At 37.0% G+C, this 23,119-nt stretch overlaps 1 long non-coding RNA gene across 1 annotated transcript; it reads right to left on the bottom strand.

Moving 5' to 3' along the window:
- Positions 1 to 16,245: 16,245 nt before the first annotated feature.
- LOC126824559 (uncharacterized) lies at positions 16,246 to 20,511 on the bottom strand. The gene is made up of 4 exons (XR_007681556.2): positions 20,282 to 20,511; positions 19,500 to 19,720; positions 17,885 to 18,004; positions 16,246 to 16,624 (listed from the first exon to the last, which is right to left on the bottom strand). It is a non-coding gene; the product is annotated as an uncharacterized LOC126824559 (long non-coding RNA).
- Between the last annotated feature and the right edge of the window lie 2,608 nt (positions 20,512 to 23,119).

The raw sequence follows: 23,119 nt of genomic DNA, 5'->3' as shown, positions 1-23,119 counted from the left end.
GGCGCTACGGCCTACACTTATATCGAATTCCAACTGCCAAGGGATCTTTTACATGCACGCCAATGTGTACACAGGACCTCGGTTTTTCGTCCCACCCGAACGACTAGATAGCTGTCCTTCTCATGCCCTCCGCCCTGCATCACTAACAAGGGGAAACCACGCCAGAAAATCTGGATGAACTTTCTCGGCAAATGCAGGGATCGAACACCCGACCTCTAGGCTAGCGAGCCAGCGTCTTTCCCACCGTGATCCCCGACTTAATAAACAAAAATAGTCCAAAACATAAGGCAACAGGTGTGGGAGAATCTATAATAGCGAGAACTTAACAATCAAAAAGTGGTGATATTAATACAGCCATTGTAGGAAAACGCCATAGTTAAGTTACATTATGCACCATAATTACATCATCATACGCCCAAGAGATGTAAAGTCTTAAGTCCATATTAAGTTCAGGTGAATATCTTCTGATATGTATAGCGTCTATGATCTTCCTAGTTTTCTTGTTCCATTAGTTAGCCGTGAATATCTGACTAACGGAACAAGAAAACTAGAAGTTGGGGGGATCACGATGGCTAAGTGGGTAAGACGCTGGCTCGATAGCCTGGAGGTCGGGTGTTCGATCCCTGCATTGGCCGAGAAAGTTCATCGAAATTTTCCGGCGTGGTTTCCACTTGTCAGTGATGCAGGGCCTGACATTGGAATGCACGTAAAATATCCCTTGACAGTTGGAATTCGATATAAGAGTAGGCTGTAGTGTCGCTGTACGAGCAAAATTTCCCTCATAGCACACTGTATGGCATATGGCCGTCTTCATTAGCCCAGTTCGGAGTAGCACAGTAGGACGTTAAACCCCATTTCTTTTCATTTCTGAACCTAGTTCCATTGAACTCTATGTTGTGGAGGGTTCTGGAGATGTTCAACTACAGCTGAATTATTGGAGGCAGCTTTGGACCCAATCTGATTCAAATACAGATCTATATTTCGTTTTGTTTTATTTTTATACTTTCGATGGCTTCTACTACATGAAGATCTGACCAGTTGTTGCCAGTGGTCGTGTCGAGTCATACGAGCGGCTTTTGAGCAGTGATATCAGACATTTGATTAACCAATAAGGGTTGATGTTTCTAGAGATTTACCCACAGTTCCTTGCACCTCATGCCTAAAAATCGCCGTAATTACAGATAGTTTCATTGGCTAATTCCTCACATCATCCAAACCGCGTTCTATATAACAACTCTTCCAAATCCTGGTGTAGTAAAGACAAATAAAACGAAAATTTGAACTAAAAAAACGAAACGAAATAGGATCTGTGTTTTAATCCGATTGCTTTGGACCTATGAACCTATTCTTTTGTCAATGGTTCGTTTCGTTTCCCCAACATATGATTGAATACAGGAACAATTCACTTGATAGACCACTCCTTTGGGTTAAATCAGAAGAATTGGTTGCAGCTTGCCATTGGCTTCCAACATCTGTTTCAGACTTGTAGGAGCCGAGAATGTGGTATCGAAGTGTTTTCTCGCTGTTTCTGTTATTATTATTATTGTTTGCCCCCTTGAAACCTCCAGTTAAGCTGTGAATGAAAGGAGGGGGGTGGGGGTACCGAAAGACAGCTGCTAACCCCACGACTGCTGATTTGATTTCGTACATATCAGATCACTTGGTATGTCACTGAGTCAAGTAGCGTGATTTCGATTCCCAGCTTCCATTTCTTATATCAATCCATATAACACTTTCACAGATAGGATAAAACTGTTCAGCCATTCCTCGTATATCACGCGTTTATGGTAGAACAATAACTTATATTTTTGTGCGACAATTCGAGGAATACCCTCTCAACTTTTACAAGCAAATACAGTATCAAATATGTAGATCAATTATTTATAGACAAGCAATAACAACAAATTAGAAATATGATACTTATTAATAAGCTGTGTAGGCCTTTTGGTATTGACCGGGTATTGAGAGCAATCCACCTATAACACCAAGACCTCCGGACACCCCGGACAAGAAGAATCCCCAGTCGAGAATCTCGTTTTGAGGCGTGGCAGATAACTCCACATAGAACAGCACAACAGAGATAAAAATCATCAACCCTTTAAATAAAGAAAATAAATATTTAGCAAGTATTCTTTAACAATCATCAATCCTTTCAATAAATAAATAAATATATAGCAAGTATTCTTAATTAACTAAAAGATATTTATACTGTTTTGTGTCTGTGTACAATCAAAATCAATATAAACAACAAATTTTGCTCCGCTCCATTTGAAGTTTACATTCGTTTATATTAGTTCCATGTATATCTACAAGGTTCTAAATAACGATAGAACACTTTCACTTTTCATATAAATCATACGTTTTGACGGTCTAAAGATTCACTAATTCCTAGTGAATATAATATATAAGAAACATAATATATAAGTATCGTGTCTATAAGCTTGTATCACGCGAGACGCACATTACACAAAACCAATTGGCCATAACTCATTAAATGAGTTGTGTAACCCTGGGAAATACATTGACGACATATTTTAGAATAGTTCAATATTTTGTACAGAAAATTGGTTACTTCTTGACAATTTTGGCGATTGATTTGATTTCTACAAATACACAAAATTATTGAATACCATCACTAAAGTATATGAAGTCTTGCTACCAACTAGTTCAGTTTATAGCGGCTGAATGTCAGGATAATGTGATGAAATCAAATTATAACACTTACCTCCTAGTATACCTAAAGCAGCGCCAACCACTCTACTGGTAGCACAAAAAACTACACATGTTGATATAAACAACAATACAACTCCAATTGTAACTAAACTCAGAGCAGCATTAACCCAATCTATGTAAAATTCAAAATACAACCGTGATTTTTTAAATTTTCTAATTAAATATTTTTCTAGAAAAGTATAAAAATGTTTTGTTAATACTATAGGGTTTATTTTAGTTCTAAGAAAGGTGTTCTGTTTAATATAGAAATTCGTTACCTACATGATGTGTGACGAAAACTAGGTAAATGAAGAACCTTGCATTATTCTACTACTTTCTTAGACTAACTCGCTGACAGTTGCCCCGGTACCCATTTCTGGAAGGGGTTTACTATCGTCCATGCATCTGGTGCACATATTAGTAGAATTAAATAGAATTATGTTGACCTAAAACGGTGCCCATACGAAACATTTACCCAAAAATAGTAATTGTCCGCCCTAATAGCTAACGCATCTATACTTTCTTTATAACGAACGTGTGGGGTTTAAGTTCGGAGTTCCCAGGGTGAAGACATCAATTTGAGTTGCTCGGGAGGACACCATTGCTGTTCCTAGAGGGACGCACAGCCGCCTCGGCTTAGAGGTCGGGATAGAGACAACATGTAGTGTTTCAGCTGTTAGGTCTGAGTTCAAGGCTTGTTAAACTCAGGCTGTAGATATTATACAAAACAACATAACGTCCTATCATAGATGTTTTAGTTTCCTGTATTTAACCATTGTATTGTGGATGTCATCTATACTAATATTTGTGACTGTCGTTTGTCTGTCTGTTTATCTGTCTGTCTGTCTGTCTGTTCGGAGTTGGCGGCTACACTAGGTCTACCCCGATTCTGAAATTTGGGGTAGAGGGGTAGCTCGGACCGGGGAGTAACATAGGCCAGGTGGCGTTAGTCTACCACTTCCGGTTTCGGAGGTATGACCCCCGAGCGAAGCCGGGTATCCTGCTAGTAAAGATATAAAAACATAGTTAACATAAACAGAGTTCCAGAGTCAGTTAATTCATCACTGGAAAAAGTTTATACACAACGTGAAAGCTCCTGATTAGAGAGTCAAGACGTAACAACACCGTAATGTCGCAGCTTTATGTAAGATTTGGATAAAGATTTGACCGTTCTCGCTATAATAGGTAAAAACTAGATAATGAAAAGCAAATATTTTGAATAATTTCAGTGAAAATACTAAATTTTGGGCGATGTTTGGGTAGTTTGGAGGATAGCGGAGTTAGAATTTGCAAACGCCACCATTGTTCCCAAAGTAAACAAAGTCACGTTCATGCATGTTTGAATTAAATCATTAACCACTAATCGTCTTTAAATCTAGAGTCTCGATTATCATTGCTACGATACTAAACGTTCTCGATTGTCCATTATGTCAGTAAATCCTTAACTGTCAATCGTGTTTAAATCCGTTGGAAATCTCGAGCATGCGATGACACCGAGAGTTGATTATGGTAGGCAGATTAACCCCTTTGTATAATGCATCTGTTAATCACGTGTTTTTGACCAGCTCACGAAATTCAAAATTACGTCATTTTTTCTCGTCTTCGTATTATTTAAATATCTAAAATAATAAAATGTCCACTTTTTACTCGATCAAATTAGAAGCAGACATTTTGATTAATGAGCATGCCCACACTTAATGAAAATATGTAATTATTGTACCTGTTCTAGGAACATCGATAAGTAAATGACAATTCCTAAATTCGTAGTTTCCAGAACAAAACCCCCACATTGCAATATATAGTTGATCAAGTTTACACCACGATGGCGATATGGTTCCAATCAAAGCAGCTATAAACGAAATCAACAAAAGAACAGATCCAATTTTCGCAGTCACCGGTCTCTGAGAGAATGCCATTTTGGATGAGTCTAGAAATCGTTGCCTGAAATAAAAATGTAACAGATTATAAAAGAAAACAGAGGATAAGTATCTTCTCTTCAGTAATTGTCAATGACATAAGGTTTTCTTTCTTATACCTGTCCAACCTCGTGGATTTATTCTCCGGGTCTTCCGGTTTCCTCCCACTGCTAAAGACCGCTACGCGCAAACGAATTATTGATATAAAGTTAAACCATATGTTAGTCCCGAAATGACCTAGTTTGTGTCGAGTGGACGTTAAATCCTATTTCTCCCTCTCTCTCTGCCCCCTTCTCTCTCTCTCTCTCCCTATCTCTCTCTTTCTTATACCATATACAGCAAACTAACGGACGGAGATTTAAAATCATCTAATAACAACTCGGTTCCAAGAGGAAGAAGCTTCGGCTCTCCTTATTCTTGTGTGCTATATCATTTCAGTGGAAGCAAAGCTTAAATTCCCTGGATTTATGTGATACATGGTAACAAACTCAACAAAGTTAGAAATCTACAAACCTATATACTCCTAGTGTGGCGTTCAGTGACTGAGCAGAATACAATAACACAACAAAGTTAGAAATCTACAAACCTAAACTCCTGGCGTGGCGTTCAGTGGTTGAGCAGAAGACAATAACACAACATAAACTACATTGAAAACATTCGACAATTATTTTCTTATCGTTATCAAGAATCAAGCAATGTGTTCCTAAATTTCTATTCTGATACAAGCATTATTTATATTTATTTATTCAATAAAGCCGTGATGTCGACTATCAGTCACCATATGAATTTAATTGGCTCCGTCTGTTGACATAGTAATAATAATAATTTTTATTCGCAAACGCTACCAGGTCACAGGAATGGATTAAATTTCATTTCACAAAGACTCTAACAATTGCCTTATTTCATTTAATATTAATAAATGGTATATTTATTACAATATTTATATATACTATTCAAAAAAAGTAGGGGATATTTGATTTTTAAGTGTTATTAAAGTCACCTAATGAAACTGACGAAGAAACAAATGACAAAATGAAATGAAGTTCACATTCATCGATTTATTCCAAATGATCGTTAGACTAAGTAAGGCACAGACTGACCATTATAAGGGTAAAATGATACCCGGGGTCAAACAGCAAAGTTACCACAGCATCACAACCAAGTCAGTAACGGGTAAATCCTCCTCTGTTTGCCAAACAAGCATTGATCCGACGTGGCATACTCCTAATGAGACGTCTAAGGTCATTTTGGTCCAGATTGTCCCATTCCTGTTGCAACGCAGCAGCAAGTTCTTGGACATTGGCAGGACGTTGTTGACGTTGACGTAACCTCTGTCCAAGCATGTCCCAGACATGCTCGATGGGGGAGAGGTCGGGACTCAGTGCTGGCCAAGGTAATGTGGTGATGTTCTGTTGTTGGAGGTAACCTGTAACGATCCTGGCCCTGTGACATCTTGCGTTGTCATCCTGGAAGATGAAACGGCGGCCATGACGTCGTGCGAACGGCACAACATGGACTGCCAAGATGTTGTCCCGGTAGTACTGGCCTGTAACACGCCCTGCAACAACATGTAAAGCCGTTCTTCCAGCAACAGTGATGCCTCCCCACACCATAACAGAACCACCCCCAAATCGATCATGTCTGATGACGTTAACGTCTTGGAAGCGCTCGTTTCGACGACGCCACACCCTCCTACGTCTGTCCAAAAAATCAACAGTGAACCTTGACTCATCTGAAAACATCACATTGCTCCAGCGTCGATTATCCCAGTGTTGACGATCCCTACACCAACGACGTCTTGCCTGAATGTGATGATCTCTCAAACAAGGGATCACGCGAGGACGTCGGGCGCGAAGGTGACCCCTATGCAGTCGATTCCGAATCGTCTGGCCACTCACTCTCACACCAGTGTCTGTTTGAAGACGAGCGCTGATCTGATTTGCTGTGATGACACGATTTCTCAAGGCCAAGGTACGGATAAATCGATCCTGGGCTTGAGTTGTCGCCCTTGGTCGACCTGAGCGTGGTCTGTCCTGTACAGATTGTGTATCACGGTATCTGGACCATAGCCTGCTTACGACAGACTGAGAAACATTCATCGTCCGCGCCACAACCGCCTGTGTTGTGCCGATCTGTAGCATGCCAAGGGCACGTAACCTTTCATTTTGGGTAAGCCGACGCATATCAAAATTTGTTTTCTGGTCACTAAAACAATTAAACTGATGTTTCCACCCTGGAATTCAATGCCACAATGACTGTAACATTCAAAGTCAGAGTCGTGCAAATCTTGGGTTGGACCCCCATGATGATCCCAAGCATCACCTGCATTCCATGCGGTAGCTATTGGTGCGTTTGGGCGTCACATGTAACTGGAAATGTTTCTTCTGTTAGGTTCTATAGTGACTTTTTTCGTAGTCATTTGCATATTTTAGTATTATGCCCCCAAAATCAAATATCCCCTACTTTTTTTGAATAGTATATTTCATTTCACATCAAGGTGACACATTAAGAAGAAATCAATAGAAATGAAAATAAAATAAAAATGATTGGGCTAATGAAGACGGGCTATTGCCATACAGTGCTGGGGTGGATGGGGTGCTCTATCCGGGCGGCGGCTATACTGTTTACTCATGTATCGAATCCCTACTGCCAACTGATCCTTTATGTGTAGACGGGAACTCGCTTTTTCGTCACATCCGAACGACTATACGTTGACAAGGGAGGAACCATGCCGGAAAATCCCCCGGTGTTTTTGAGCAGTCGTGGTCGTAAATGGGATGTTTCAAATATTAGGAACATTGCCATTGCTTTCACAGATCATTCTTCTTGATAGCAGGGCAGGTGAAGTGATCCTAACAATTTGTTAGAAGTGGCCGTAAGACATTTGTAATGCAGGCGCCACACTGTCCCGAAATTTACACCAGATGGACATACAATAAAGTAAATGTTCAAAGACATCGTATGACTGCCTGTTGAGTTTCCCAGACTCGGGCAACTTCGTGAGCACTGGCAAAATTTGTTCATTATCGTGTTGAAATCATGTACCCATTCTGTCCTTCATTAGGCCACCGTCAGGTGCCACTATGCTAGGTTCCCCACTATCACGATTCGCACTACGACTGAAATCGTCCATGGATATCGCAACAAACCATGCTCGTCACCAATGAGCATGATACAGTCACAAGCAAGAACAAATTTACGAATTAGACTTTCCGACATGAAGCAATATTAGATAGATCTAGTCGAATATGGTCGCACTTGGTTAAATATTAATAAATTCATAAATTTTTAAATTAAAACAGCTCTTTATTCAGTGTTCCTAATCCTTATTTCTTAATTCATAGTCCTTAATTCTTATTTCTTCAATTGTTGCCGTATTTCGACATTTGTATACTAAAATTAACATTTGTATACTTAAATCTTTGTTTTACAAACCAGACATTTGTTATGTCAGATTTGTAAAATGTGTTTTAATTGTATTTCAATATAAACATAAAATTTATTTTAGAAAATCAAAAATTAGTCTACATTTCATCAGAGACATACAACGAAAATTAAATCTGGAACAACAAATTTCTAAATTCAAATCTTGAAAAACATTTCTCCAAAAACATTTCTTCAATAACATTTTCTAAATACATTTCTCGAAATCTATCGAACCGGAATTGACGGAAATCAACCTTGCATACATTAAGCCACCATACAATAAAGGAGAATCGAGACTGAGAGCTGTCACGTGACGTAGATAGCCCCAGCTTCAGGGCTTAATTGTCCAATTTAATCCTTTAGTGCTGGTTGAATAGTGAGAAACAATAGACCGACTCTAAATTATTATCTTAGGTAAACGTACTTAATTTATGAAACAATGGGTATAGATGGGTGACAGATCTGACCCGACACTACCGTGAGTAACTATCAGTCTAGTTGATTGACACCCCTCTACAGTATTTTAATTTCTAAATACCCCCCCCCCACACACACACACACACACACACCCAAACACACTAGTATTTAGCGCCACCCAACTGTAATACCTTTTTCAAGGTATGTAAATTTAAATGTGCCAGAATATAATTTACATTTCTGAAAAGGTAAATGAAACTTCTTTTCAGTGGCTTTTCTGTGTGAAAACTGGAATGACCCGTTGTTTGACATTTAAGACCCCACCCACCGCCTACCAATCAATTAATAGAGTTTAATACTTTTATATTTACAAAGTTCCACGGTTCTAAACTTTATTAAGTGTGGGGGGTGGATATTTAAAGTCAAAAGCCGATCTTATTAAAAAATTCTCGATACCTGTTCATATACAGCTGGAAAATATGTTTATTATTTGCTACAAAATGTAAATTATTTTCTTACACATTTGTATTTACCATTATAAAGGTCCGAATACATTTTTAAAATGGTAAAATATTTTCTGACATATTCATGTTTACGTAGTTATGGCAGATATAATTTGGATCATCTGAACTCTATTTAGTGAGGAAAGGGGGTGTTTAAAAGTTATCGTATTCACCGGAATGTATTTGTCTATCGCTCTTTGAATATACGAGTATTAGCTATTTTACTGGCACATTCATGATAAAGCCCTCTTTCGTTTGTCCAAAGAAATATGTTGCTATCAGACAAAACCTAATTTCTGAAAATAGACTACTGTACTTTCAATTTATTTTATTTAATGCTAAATCCGATTAACCAATATATATATATATATAGGGAGGGAGAGGCATAACACGCACGCGATTTCACTAAAGTAGCGGTTCGATGAATTTGAAGAAATGTTTCGGGGGAAATGTTATTGAAGAAATGTTTTTGGAGAACTGTTTTGCAAGATTTGTATTTGGAGATTTGTGTTTAGAAATTTGTTCGGGATTTGTGTTTCGTTGTATGTCTATGATGAAATGTAAATGATGTAGATTAATTTTTATTGATTTATTAAAATAAATTTTATCTTTATATTAAAATAAAATTAAATTAAAGATGGGTTCCCAGAAAAGTATTTATCGGGTGGTTATTTCCAATAAAAGTATGGCAGTTTTGGTATATATGGAAAGTAGAGATATCCAATCTTACTAGACAAATACTGGATTTCCCGAAAAACATTCATGGAACGTATACAGGACAAAAATGTAAGGGTTCCCCTAATCGACAGCCCGACGATTAGGAATTTCTGCACGCGTGATGTCAAAGGTCACACGCGAACATTAAGCGCTTGATGTACAAGTTGATAAACTTTATGAAGAGTTAGACGTACAACACTTTCTGGGATAAAAATGACGGAAATAGATGCGGATAGTGGATAATCCGAGAATTTAATTAGGATTCGAAATTTGTAATAAATAGTAAGCGATTAAGACAACATCGTCTTATGTATACAATGAATTCTCCTCTGACTTCCAAGAGAGGTAAGTCACGTGACGTAAACATGACCTGGTTTGATCGAATTTTTATAGCAGGGCATTCCTTCGCAATTACAATGTTTGAAAAGGATTTGAAGCAAAATTATGACAAATTAATTAGTTTGAATATGTTTTTAGTCCATATATACCAATAAATCACCCAGTTTGTACCGGGAATGTATCTTTAAACAAAAATACATTTTACAAATCTGATATGACAAATGTCTGATTTGTAAAACATATATTGATTTTAAGATACAAATGTTAATTTTGGTGTACAAATGTCGAAATACGGCAACACATGAAGAAATAAGAATTAAGGACTATGAATTAAGAACTAAGAATTAAGAACACTGAATAAAGAGCTGTTTTGGTCTTCCATAAAAAACTGCTTACATTATGAATTGCATACAGCCATATTGAAACAGTTAAAATTTGAATTATCCATAATTTCTTTCAAATTTGTATGAAATTATTAATATTTTGACATGATGTGAAAAATATAAGGGGGTCCCTGTGGGTTTAAAAAAAAGAAGAAAAAGGTCAAAATGAACATAGCCGCCAAAATGGCAGTTGTTCCATATAGCTAAGATCCGTTTGCTATTCATGTTACTGGCATGAGTGTCACACATGGGATGTTCCAGGGGGGTCCGTGTATTAAAGACGTGATCTTTATCGTTTATTAAAGACGTGATCTTTATCGTTTATTAAAGACGTGATCTTTAAGACGTGATCTTTATTAAAGACGTGATCTTTATAGTTTATTTTTAATGTGAAATGTATTGTCTATTTTTCATGTGAAATGTATTGTTTATTAAAGATACGGTCTTTATTGTGTATTAAAGACGTGATCTTTATCGTTTATTAAAGACGTGATCTTTATCGTTTGTTAAAAATGTGATCTTTATCGTTTATTAAAGACGTAATCTTTATTGTTTATCAAAAATGTGGTCTTTATTGTTTATCAAAGATGTGATATTTTAAATTTATTAAAGATGTGCTCTTTATTGTTTATTAAAAATGTGATCTTTATATTTTTAAGGGTGTGGTCTGTATTGTCTATTAAAGATGTGATCTTTATTGTTTATTAAAGATGTGATCTTTACTATATAATATACTCTTCACAAAACGTAGGGGATATTCAGAAACAATACAGAACTGCGGAAATGCACTGCTATTTTTATTAGAGGTAACCAGTGTATGTTAATAACAGGTCAATTGCCTACACATGCACATAAACAGTTTACATGGGCGGCTTATCTGACGGCCCCATTTCACTCACAAAGAGATACACTGTCAAAAGTGAAAATGAACGTTTTTGATTTTTGTCTTAATAATGAGTAATTGCTCCACCAATCCTCACACATTCAGCAATTCGTCGTGGCATGCTCCTAATCAACCGTTCAATCACGATTTGGGGAAATCTGACCCACTCCTTTTGCAGTGCCACGGCCAATTCTTGCAGTGTTGTCGGTTGACGTTGACGTCGACGAAAACGTCTCCCGATCAAATTAAACGTAACACACTAAAGCAAAGATACGCTAAACAGTAAATCTTATGCAAGAACCGATAGCAAAGCAAACATGGATAGGATAAACCAGCAAGCGGCAGTTTTCATCAACCCTTCCTTGAAGTGTCAAATTTGACAATGAACCCCTTGTTTTGTATCATGTCGGTATTAGAAAAGACGATCGAGGCTAGCCTAAAATATTCAACCGCTAATATCTCGGTTCAGAGTAAAGCAATTTATCGAAATTTTCAGCATATTCTATGGCGAGAACTGTCAACTCTTTATCTAATCTGTAGCACCATGGGTCTTCTGTCAGACGTGGAGAGCGGGCCACCAAATCAGGCAGCCACATCCTACGTATGACCCACGAATCTTTTCTTACTACATATCTATCTTAGTACATGTAGCCTTGTGATGATCTAGTATTTTCTTTGCTTCCCCTTCACGTTGTGTATTTACTTCTTACTGTTTTCTCAGTTAGTTAAAACGTTTGTCTTACCAGGAATAACAATGCAACAGTTCGTTTTTACATGTTATATATCATAGCCGGATACAAAGATACAAGCAAAGTACAATAACAGTAAAGTCATTCCCTCAAACCCCATCCAGCCTGACTCGCTGGGACGAGTCTGCTGATATCAATTGCTACATCTTTTCCCTCCTGGACTCAAGCTGCTGTCTGACAAGTTCCCAAATATATGACAGTCTTGTAGCTTTGGATTTGGACGTTCAATTATCTAATTTAAACATTCTACCTCAATTAAAAACAGAGTTGTTATGTTCCAATTTATTGACCAATCAAATTACTTATCGCCACTTAGCCTAAGCAGAAAATGATCATTATCGAACTTAGTCAAGGTATTGATGTAATAATAAAACTATACACCAAGTTTCATCACCCTCACTTAATTAGAACTAAAGTTATTGTGTCCCAAAGCATCAACCAATAAATTGCTCATCTCTGCTTACCCTAAGCAGCAAAATGCTTACCTTCAAACACCTACACCAAGTTTAAACATTCTACCTCAATTAGAAGGAGAGTCATTGTGTCCCAAAGAGTGTGACGGACAGAGAGACAGACACACGGACAGGCCCATTTTAATAGTCAATATATAGTTAATAATAATGATGCCCTTAGCAGAAGATTTCATTATCGAACGTAGTCAAGGTATTGGTGTGATAAAACTATACACCAAATTTCATCACTCTCACTTAATTAGAACTAAGTTATCGTGTCCCAAAGCATTAACCAATCAAATTGCTTATCTCAGTTTACCCTAAGCCGAAAATGTTCATCTTCGAACTCCATCAAGGCATTGACCTAATAAACAACTACACCCAAGTTTAAACATTCTAGCTCCATTAGAAAGAGAGTTATTGTCTTCCAAAGTCTCAGTCAATCCAATTGCTTATCGCTCTGCTTACCCTGGGCAGGAAATAATCTTTATTGATAGAATGAAACTATACACCAAGTTTCATCCCTCTCACTTAGTTAGAACTAAAGTTAACGTGTCCCAAAGCATCAGCCAATCAAATTGCTTATCTCTGCTTACCCTAAGCAGACAATGCTCATTTTCGAACTCCATCAAGGTATTCACCACCAACAGTTACACCTACACCAAGTTTGAACATTCTAGCTCAATTAGAAAGGGAATTTGGTATCCCAAAGAGTATGACGGACGGACGGACGGACAGACAGACAGACGGACCCAATTCAATAGTTCCCTGCTTTCTTCGAAAGGCGGGGTACAATAAATTCTGATATGTGTGCCCTTGCATTTTTCAATTCAAATCATTAATTACAAAACAAAAATCATAATAGCACGCACACAATGCCGAAAAGCATAATAAAATAAAATATATTAAAACTGCTTAGCCATCATAAATTATGCATAAAATATAGGTATGGAATAGGTATATGGTTTATCAAGGTAATTGTACTGTCATCTTGGTTGGATTTAAGTGCTGCTTGTAACTTTTTATGACTGAGCGATCTTGCTTTATAATAATGTGTCACTATCAGTTGAAAAAAGCTCATCACTAGTTGATAACAACTCTCAGAAATAGCGTGTTAGCTATTCTGGCAGCCATTTTGGATTTTTGGTCGCCATCTTGGATTTAAGGCAAATTTCAGGGTGGCCCGCAAGCATATTTGAAATAGTTTGTTCCAAAGTATATAAATCCATTGAAAAAACTTTGACTAAAACCGGTGCCATTGTTGCCTGACAGGACCTGTCTAATATATTTTTCCCTTTAACTCACAAATAGTTTATTTCTATCCTCCGTTCCTGATCAAACGATGTTTATATAAATTTTATTATTTAAAAATATGCCAAGATCAAAGCTCGAGATGTTGCCAATATGTATATATAAGGAAGTTTTGGTGATTTAATAAATTTGTCGCTTGAACATGAATAACAAGGAAGTGATCATACCAAAAATAATACTTTCATGCTTACAATTCGCGCATTTCCTAATGGACAATGAACTAGTATGTAGAATTTTGAAAGTTGATCAATCAAATGATAGGGAGTAGGGTAACTTTAAAAGTCCGCATTTCCACAACTGAACCCCCTATTAACTCGTCTTTGTTGACTGCTCTATAAGATTTTGACACTTTCATGTCTCAATATGGTGTAAGTTCATCCATAGAGCTTCGCCAGCGTCATATGAACTTAATCCAGCTAAATTTAATTTTATGGCTAATATCTGAAACTTTCACTGGGAGTTCAAGTTTCAATTGAAACGAGTAGTGATCTATTCACCTTAGTAATGCTCCATCATAGTTGAAAGTCCTCACTAAAAGCACAAAGTCCACACAATAAATAAAACCTTCCTTTCCCCAGACAGGAAGTATGTTTCCAATATGTGCATAATATGTGGAATGAAACCAACCCTTTGTACAGCTTTTCTGTATGCATGGAATGGACGTTTTACCGGAACTTATTTCATGAACTTTTAGGCTTTCCCGGCTTCCCCCTCATTTTCTTTGTTACTTAAACATGGTATATCGACAGTCGGTAGACGAAGCCTTTCAACGGCAGCCATCTTGGATTTAGTGGTCATTTATGATTTAAGGGGTGATTTATTGAGCTAGTTATGATAACTAACTAAATGGATAACCATACTTTGGAAACCAAGATATTGAATCAAAATTTATTGTATTATCTATTATTGAGCATCAGACATGGCTGAATCTGCTATATCGGTGGACAGCATTGGCGGCCATCTTGGATGTCTGTATAAACCAATGATTCCTTGACCACAAAAACCTATGACTGGACACCATTTTGGATGTTTGGCCGCCATATTGGATTTAAGGCAAATTTAAATAATTTGTACGAAACTGTAGACCCTTAACATAATAACAAGGAGAGCTGAAAATTGATAGGGGTCGGCTTCTCCTGACCAAAATGCTGTTAAAAACTCTGGCTTCTATCGCATAAACGAGCCAATTGTTGAAACAGGGAAATGAAATGAAATGAAATGGGGTTTAACGTCCTACTGTTCTGCTCCTAAACTGGGCTAATGAAGACGGGCATATGCCATACAGTGTGCTACGAGGGAAATTTTGCCCGGGCAGCGGCGCTACATGGGACCTCGGTTTTTCGTCCCATCCGAACGACTAGACAGCTGTCCTTGTCAGGCCCTCCGTCCTGCATCACTGACACGTCGGAAAATCTGGACGAACTTTCTCGGCCAGTGCAGGGCCGACGGACAGACGTGGGTGATGACATAATACATCCACACGCCAATGTAAGCGTATAATAATTGGATTTAAATCAGTTTACCTCTTGTTAAATTAATGTACTTATCGAACCATTTTCGTCCATTCAATATAGAGTTAACAGAATACAGTTTTTATGGGATACAATCACTAGTTTTATGCTAAAATGGGTCGTTTCGTTTCCCCAACATATGATTGAATACAGGGACAATTCACTAGATAGACCACTCCTTTAGGTTAAATGGGGAGAATTGGTTACAGCTTGCCATTGGCTTCCAACATCTGTTTCAGAGTGGTAGGAACCGAGAATGTGGTATCGAAGAGTTTTCTCGCTGGTTTTGTTATTATTATTGTTTGTCCCCTTGAAACCTCCGCTTAAACTGTGAATGAGTCGGGGGAGGGGGAGGGGGGGGGGGGTACTGGACGAGAGCTGCTAAACCCTCGACTGCTGGTCTGATTTCTTACATATCGGATCACTTGGTTTGTCATTGAGTCAAGTAGCGTGATATCGATCCCTAGCTCCCATTTCTTATATCAGTCCATATAACACTTTCACGGGTAGTATTAGAACTTTTTAGCCATTCCTCGTATAACACGCATTTTTGGCAGAACAATAACTTAAAGTAGCTAAGTCTCTAACTTAATATCATACAAAATCTTGCACGTTGAAAACACAAATTATTTGTCAATTCAAATCAACATTGATGTCGTGATCTTACCGGGAAAAGGTAGGCTTCTGATATCCAATATTTAAGACAAAATAAACATTTTACCATTGGTACATGAATCGTGGACCATAATGCATTTCAGCGTCATTTCTAACAAGTGACCAGAAAGAACTCATGTCAAACGGTGACGCCATGAGAGCATGAGCAATAGACTGGAATAACCAGACGCTATAAATTGACATTCTGTTGAGACTCATGCCGTATTTCGCTGGACATAGCTGATTTGAAATTAGAGACAAAACGGAAACAATTGAATGTAAATCAGTTTATATACAATTAGATTACATTTTTATATTCGTTGCGACCCATTTGTGTCAATTCCTAGGTTCCAAATATTAGCGATTTAGCTCCTTTAATTTACCATCTCAACTTTTTCAAGCAAAAAGAGTAACAAATCTGTAGATCAATTATTTATAGACAAGCAATAACAACAAATTAGAAATATACTTATTAATAAGCTGTATAGGCATTTTGGTATTGACCGGGTATTAAGAGCAATCCGCCTATAACACCAAGACCTCCGGACACCCCGGACAAGAAGAATCCCCAGTCCAGTAACCCATTATAATTCGCCGTAGATTCTTTTTTATTCACATAGTAAAGCACAACAGAGATAAAAACCATCAGCCCTTTAAATAAAGAAAATAAATATTTCTCAATTGGCTAAAAGATATTTATACTGTTTTCCGTCTGTTTACAATCATTACACATAAACAATTGGCCATAACTCAATAAATGTGTTGTGTAATCCTGAGAAATACATTGACGACATATTTTATAAAATTGGTTATATTTGATTTCAACAAATACACAAAATTATTGAATACTATCAAGGCTTGCTACCAACTACTGTCTGTTCCAGGTGATACCCCGACTCGAAAAGTGCTTGCCATTTCTTCAATTTTTAATTAAAATGGATACAAATTTGTGAATACCTGGAATTGTCATCCCCTTGATTTCTTCCATTAGCCTAAAATTCAGTATTCTCTTGTACATTGCACATATTTAGACAATTTCATTTTCATCTATGGCAAGGTTTGGGGGCATTTGTGTGGCATTTCACCACAAGAGTTCCACAAGATACTGGGTTTCTGAAAATAATACATTCCACAAGACTTTCGACTTAGAATAATATTCATAGAGTGTTTTGGGTCTGTGGTGTTTTTCACCACAAGAGTTCCACAGGATTTTGGACTTAGAAAAAAAAATCAATTTTTTCAAAAATTTTAGCTCATACCTCCTTATATGCCTGTGTGGTACCACATTCTACAAAATTTTCGACTTTGGAATGTGGTACCACACAACAACCAGCTACAACACATCCAAGTAGGGCGGGGGGTTGGATGGGTGAATGGTTAGCGTGCGCGCGCTGTATCATATAGTCTGTCATTGAGTCGACTGGCGTGGTTTCGAATCCCCGGTTGTATGTGAAAAGGAGTAGGGTCGCCTGTCGAACCTCGTGGGTTTTCTCTGGGTCCTCAGGTTTCCTCCCACTGCTAAAGACCCCTACGCGCTTGCGAATTATTGAAATTAAATTAAACCATATGTTAGTCCCGAAATGACCTAGTTTGTGTCGAGTGGACGTTAAACCCCATTTCTCTCTCTCTCTCCAAGTAGGGCGAAACGACTGAAAGCCAGCAAATCTTGTCCACTTAAGCTCTTACAGATGACTGGGCCAAACATGGCTGTTTTCAGTACCAAGAAGTCAACAAACCACGATTTTTCTAGGGAGAAAAGCTATATAGCTTGATCTGAACTTAGTTCTCACAAGACAGAAAGCAATGGGATGACCAAGTAATTTTCGAGTCGTAGTATCACCTTGAACAGTAGTTCAGTTTATAGCGGTTGAATGTCAGGATAATGTGATGATATCAAATTAAACCACTTACCTCCTAGTATACCTAAAACAGCACCAACCACTCTACTGGTAGCACAGAAAGCTGCACATGTTGATATAAACAAAAATACAACTCCAATTGTCACTAATATCACGACAGCATAATACCAAGCTATGTAAAATTCAAAGATACACAATTAACAACCGTGACTTTTTAAATGCTTCTAATTAAATATTCTTCTAGAAAAGTATAAAAGAAACGTTTTGTTAAAGATGCTTTATGGAACATTTGGATAAAGAGTTGACAGTTCTCGCTATAATAGTTAAAAATCAGATAATAAAAATGGAATATCTTGAAAAATTTCAGTCAAATTATTTGATTATTTGAATCTGGGAGACGTTTGGGTCATTGCCTCCGTTGTTTCGTAAGTAAATAAAGTCTAGATTGTGCATTTCTCTATTCCTACGAAGCCGATTACATACAGGCACTCGTAAAATCAAATAAACGATTAGTCAGACATTTTAATTTCACTTATCGATATATCGATGATGTTCTATCACTGAATAATCCAAAATTTAGTGATTATGTAGAATTCGTATATCCTGATGAGCTCGAAATTAAAAACACTACTGACAGTGACAATTACGCTTCCTACTTGGATCTGCGTCTCGATTTTGACAATTGCCATAAACTTAGTGTAAAATTGTACGATAAACGTGATGACTTTGACTTTCCGATTGTTAACTTTCCATTTATTAGTAGTAACATTCCAATATCACCAGCTTATGGAGTGTTTATGTCTGAACTAATTCGTTACGCGAGAGCTTGTTCATTTTATTCTGATTTTTTAAGTAGATCGAGGCATTTGTCATCTAAGCTACAACTACAAGGATACTTGCGAACTAAACTTATTAAAACCTTTAAAAAGTTTTATGGGCGTCATATTGATTTCATTGGTAAATATAACATGTCTCTCTCGGCTATTATTCTAGATATATTTAATTGACGCGTATACAATCTCCCTGATAATGTCTTGTCTACTAACATCGTTAACACTGTTCATCACGTGCATTTTGCATACCGATAGTCCATTGGCCAATCACGCTATTTTAGCGAGATTTCGCCTAATAGTTTGTATGCAGCTATGGCGGGTGTGGCGCCAGGCAGGGTAAGCTTACTCTTTCGGACACCTGTTACCACTGTTTATCGTGTATTTTGTACACGGTGAACAGTCCATATGCTGATTACACTATTTTGCTTTATTACACTATTTTGCCTATACCGTTTTTTAGGACTTCGAATTCTGTCTAATGGTTAGGATTGTTCGTACTTGGTTTTATTTTATTTTAAAATTAAATCATTAACCGTTAATTGTCTTTATATCTAGAGTATGCGATATTAATAAATGTCTAATTAACAATTTACATAACATTTAAGGGCTAAAGAAAGACCTGCAGTAGACAGATTTAGCTCATGCATAATATATATTTTAATCACGTATTTTTGACCACTTCTCCAAAATCACAATTACGTCATTTATTATTGTCTCAGTATTATTTAAATATCTAATATAATAAAATGTCCACTTTTTACTCGATTAAATTAGAAGTAGACGTTTTGAGTAATGCGCATGCCCACACTAAATGATAATATTTAATTATTGTACCTAGCTCGAAAGGTACTTGGTATAAAATACAACCCAAACTTTCTTGGGATCTAGTACAGTGCAACCAAAGTCCACCAAATTTGATTTCATATTTATACCACGATGGCGATATGATTCCAATCAAAGCAGCTATAAACGAAATCAACAAAAGAACAGATCCAATTTTCGCAGTCACCGGTCTCTGAGAGAATGCCATTTTGGATGAGTCTAGAAATCGTTGCCTGAAATAAAAATGTAACAGATTATAAAAGAAAACAGAGGGCAAGTATCTTCTCTTCAGTAATTGTCAATGACATAAGGTTTTCTTTCTTATACCTGTCCAACCTCGTGGATTTATTCTCCGGGTCTTCCGGTTTCCTCCCACTGCTAAAGACCGCTACGCGCAAACGAATTATTGATATGAAATTAAACCACATGTTAGTACCGAAATGACCTAGTTTGTGTCGAGTGGACGTTAAATTCCATTTCTCCCTCTCTCTCTGCCCCTTTCTCTCTATCTCTCTCCCTATCTCTCTCTTTCTTATACCATATACAGCAAACTAACGGGCGGAGATTTAAAATCATCTAATAACAACTCGGTTCCAAGAGGAAGAAGCTTCGGCTCTCCTCATTCTTGTGTTCTATATCATTTCAGTGGAAGCAAAGCTTAAATTCCCTGGATTTATGTGATACATGGTAACAAACTCAACAAAGTTAGAAATCTACAAACCTATATACTCCTAGTGTGGCGTTCAGTGACTGAGCAGAATACAATAACACAACAAAGTTAGAAATCTACAAACCTAAACTCCTGGCGTGGCGTTCAGTGGTTGAGCAGAATACAATAACACAACATAAACTACATGGAAAACATTCGACAATTATTTTCTTATCGTTATCAAGAATCAAGCAATGTGTTCCTAAATTTCTATTCTGATACAAGCATTATTTATATTTATTTATTCAATAAAGTCGTGATGTCGACTATCAGTCACCATATGAATTTAATTGGCTCCGTCTGTTGACATAGTCATAATAATAATTTTTATTCGCAAACGCTACCAGGTCACAGGAATGGATTAAATTTCATTTCACAAAGACTCTAACGATTGCCTTATTTCATTTAATATTAATAAATGGTATATTTATTACAATATTTATATATTTCATTTCACATCAAGGTGACACATTTAGAAGAAATCAATAGAAATGAAAATAAAATAAAAATGATTGGGCTAATGAAGACGGGCTATTGCCATACAGGGCTGGGGGTGGATGGGGTGCTCTATCCGGGCGGCGGCTATACTGTTTACTCATGTATCGAATCCCTACTGCCAACTGATCCTTTATGTGTAGACGGGAACTCGCTTTTTCGTCACATCCGAACGACTATACGTTGACAAGGGGGGAACCATGCCGGAAAATCCCCCGGTGTTTTTGAGCAGTCGGGGTCGTAAATGGGATGTTTCAAATATTAGGAACATTGCCATTGCTTTCACAGATCATTCTTCTTGATAGCAGGGCAGGTGAAGTGATCCTAACAATTTGTTAGAAGTGGCCGTAAGACATTTGTAATGCAGGTGCCACACTGTCCCGAAATTTACACCAGATGGACATACAATAAAGTAAATGTTCAAAGACATCGTATGACTGCCTGTTGAGTTTCCCAGACTCGGGCAACTTCGTGAGCACTGGCAAAATTTGTTCATTATCGTGTTGAAATCATGTACCCATTCTGTCCTTCATTAGGCCACCGTCAGGTGCCACTATGCTAGGTTCCCCACTATCACGATTCGCACTACGACTGAAATCGTCCATGGATATCGCAACAAACCATGCTCGTCACCAATGAGCATGATACAGTCACAAGCAAGAACAAATTTACGAATTAGACTTGCCGACATGAAGCAATATTAGATAGATCTAGTCGAATATGGTCGCACTTGGTTAAATATTAATAAATTCATAATTTTTTTAATTAAAACAGCTCTTTATTCAGTGTTCCTAATCCTTATTTCTTTATTCATAGTCCTTAATTCTTATTTCTTCAATTGTTGCCGTATTTCGACATTTGTATACTAAAATTAACATTTGTATACTAAAATTAACATTTGTATACTTAAATCTTTGTTTTACAAACCAGACATTTGTTATGTCAGATTTGTAAAATGTGTTTTAATTGTATTTCAATATAAACATAAAATTTATTTTAGAAAATCAAAAATTAGTCTACATTTCATCAGAGACATACAACGAAAATTAAATCTGGAACAACAAATTTCTAAATTCAAATCTTGAAAAACATTTCTCAAAAAACATTTCTTCAATAACATTTTCTAAATACATTTCTCGAAATCTATCGAACCGGAATATTATGACGACATTGACGGAAATCAACCTTGCATACATTAAGCCACCATACAATAAAGGAGAATCGAGACTGAGAGCTGTCACGTGACGTAGATAGCCCCAGCTTCAGGGCTTAATTGTCCGTATTGTTCAATTTAATCCTTTAGTGCTGGTTGAATAGTGAGAAACAATAGACCGACTCTAAATTATTATCTTAGGTAAACGTACTTAATTTATGAAACAATGGGTATAGATGGGTGACAGATCTGACCCGACACTACCGTGAGTAACTGTCAGTCTAGTTGATTGACACCCCTCTACAGTATTTTAATTTCTAAATGCCCCCCCCCCCCCACACACACACACACACACACACAAACACACTAGTATTTAGCGCCACCCAACTGTAATACCTTTTTCAAGGTATGTAAATTTAAATGTGCCAGAATATAATTTACATTTCTGAAAAGGTAAATGAAACTTCTTTTCAGTGGCTTTTCTGTGTGAAAACTGGAATGACCCGTTGTTTGACATTTAAGACCCCACCCACCGCCTACCAATCAATTAATAGAGTTTAATACTTTTATATTTACAAAGTTCCACGGTTCTAAACTTTATTAAGTGTGGGGGTGGATATTTAAAGTCAAAAGCCGATCTTATTAAAAAATTCTCGATACCTGTTCATATACAGCTGGAAAGTATGTTTATTATTTGCTACAAAATGTAAATTATTTTCTTACACATTTGTATTTACATACCTTGAAAGAAGAATAAATTTGAAATGGCATTAACAAGTATTAAATGAGAAGGGGGGGGGGGTATTTAACGTAAAAAAACGGGCTATAACACAAAATACAAGATATCGGGATGTATAACATTATAAAGGTCTATTTAGTGAGGAAAGGGGTGTTTAAAAGTTATCGTATTCACCGGAATGTATTTGTCTATCGCTCTTTGAATATACGAGTATTAGCTATTTTACTGGCACATTCATGATAAAGCCCTCTTTCGTTTGTCCAAAGAAATATGTTGCTATCAGACAAAACCTAATTTCTGAAAATAGACTACTGTACTTTCAATTTATTTTATTTAATGCTAAATCCGATTAACCAATATATATATATAGGGAGGGAGAGGCATAACACGCACGCGATTTCACTAAAGTAGCGGTTCGATGAATTTGAAGAAATGTTTCGGGGGAAATGTTATTGAAGAAATGTTTTTGGAGAACTGTTTTGCAAGATTTGTATTTGGAGATTTGTGTTTAGAAATTTGTTCGGGATTTGTTTTTC

Source organism: Patella vulgata, chromosome 6, assembly GCF_932274485.2.
Source record: "Patella vulgata chromosome 6, xgPatVulg1.2, whole genome shotgun sequence".
Taxonomy (NCBI): domain Eukaryota; kingdom Metazoa; phylum Mollusca; class Gastropoda; family Patellidae; genus Patella; species Patella vulgata.
The sequence above is the reverse complement of the archived record's forward strand: the minus strand, read 5'-3'. Positions and strand labels throughout refer to the sequence as shown.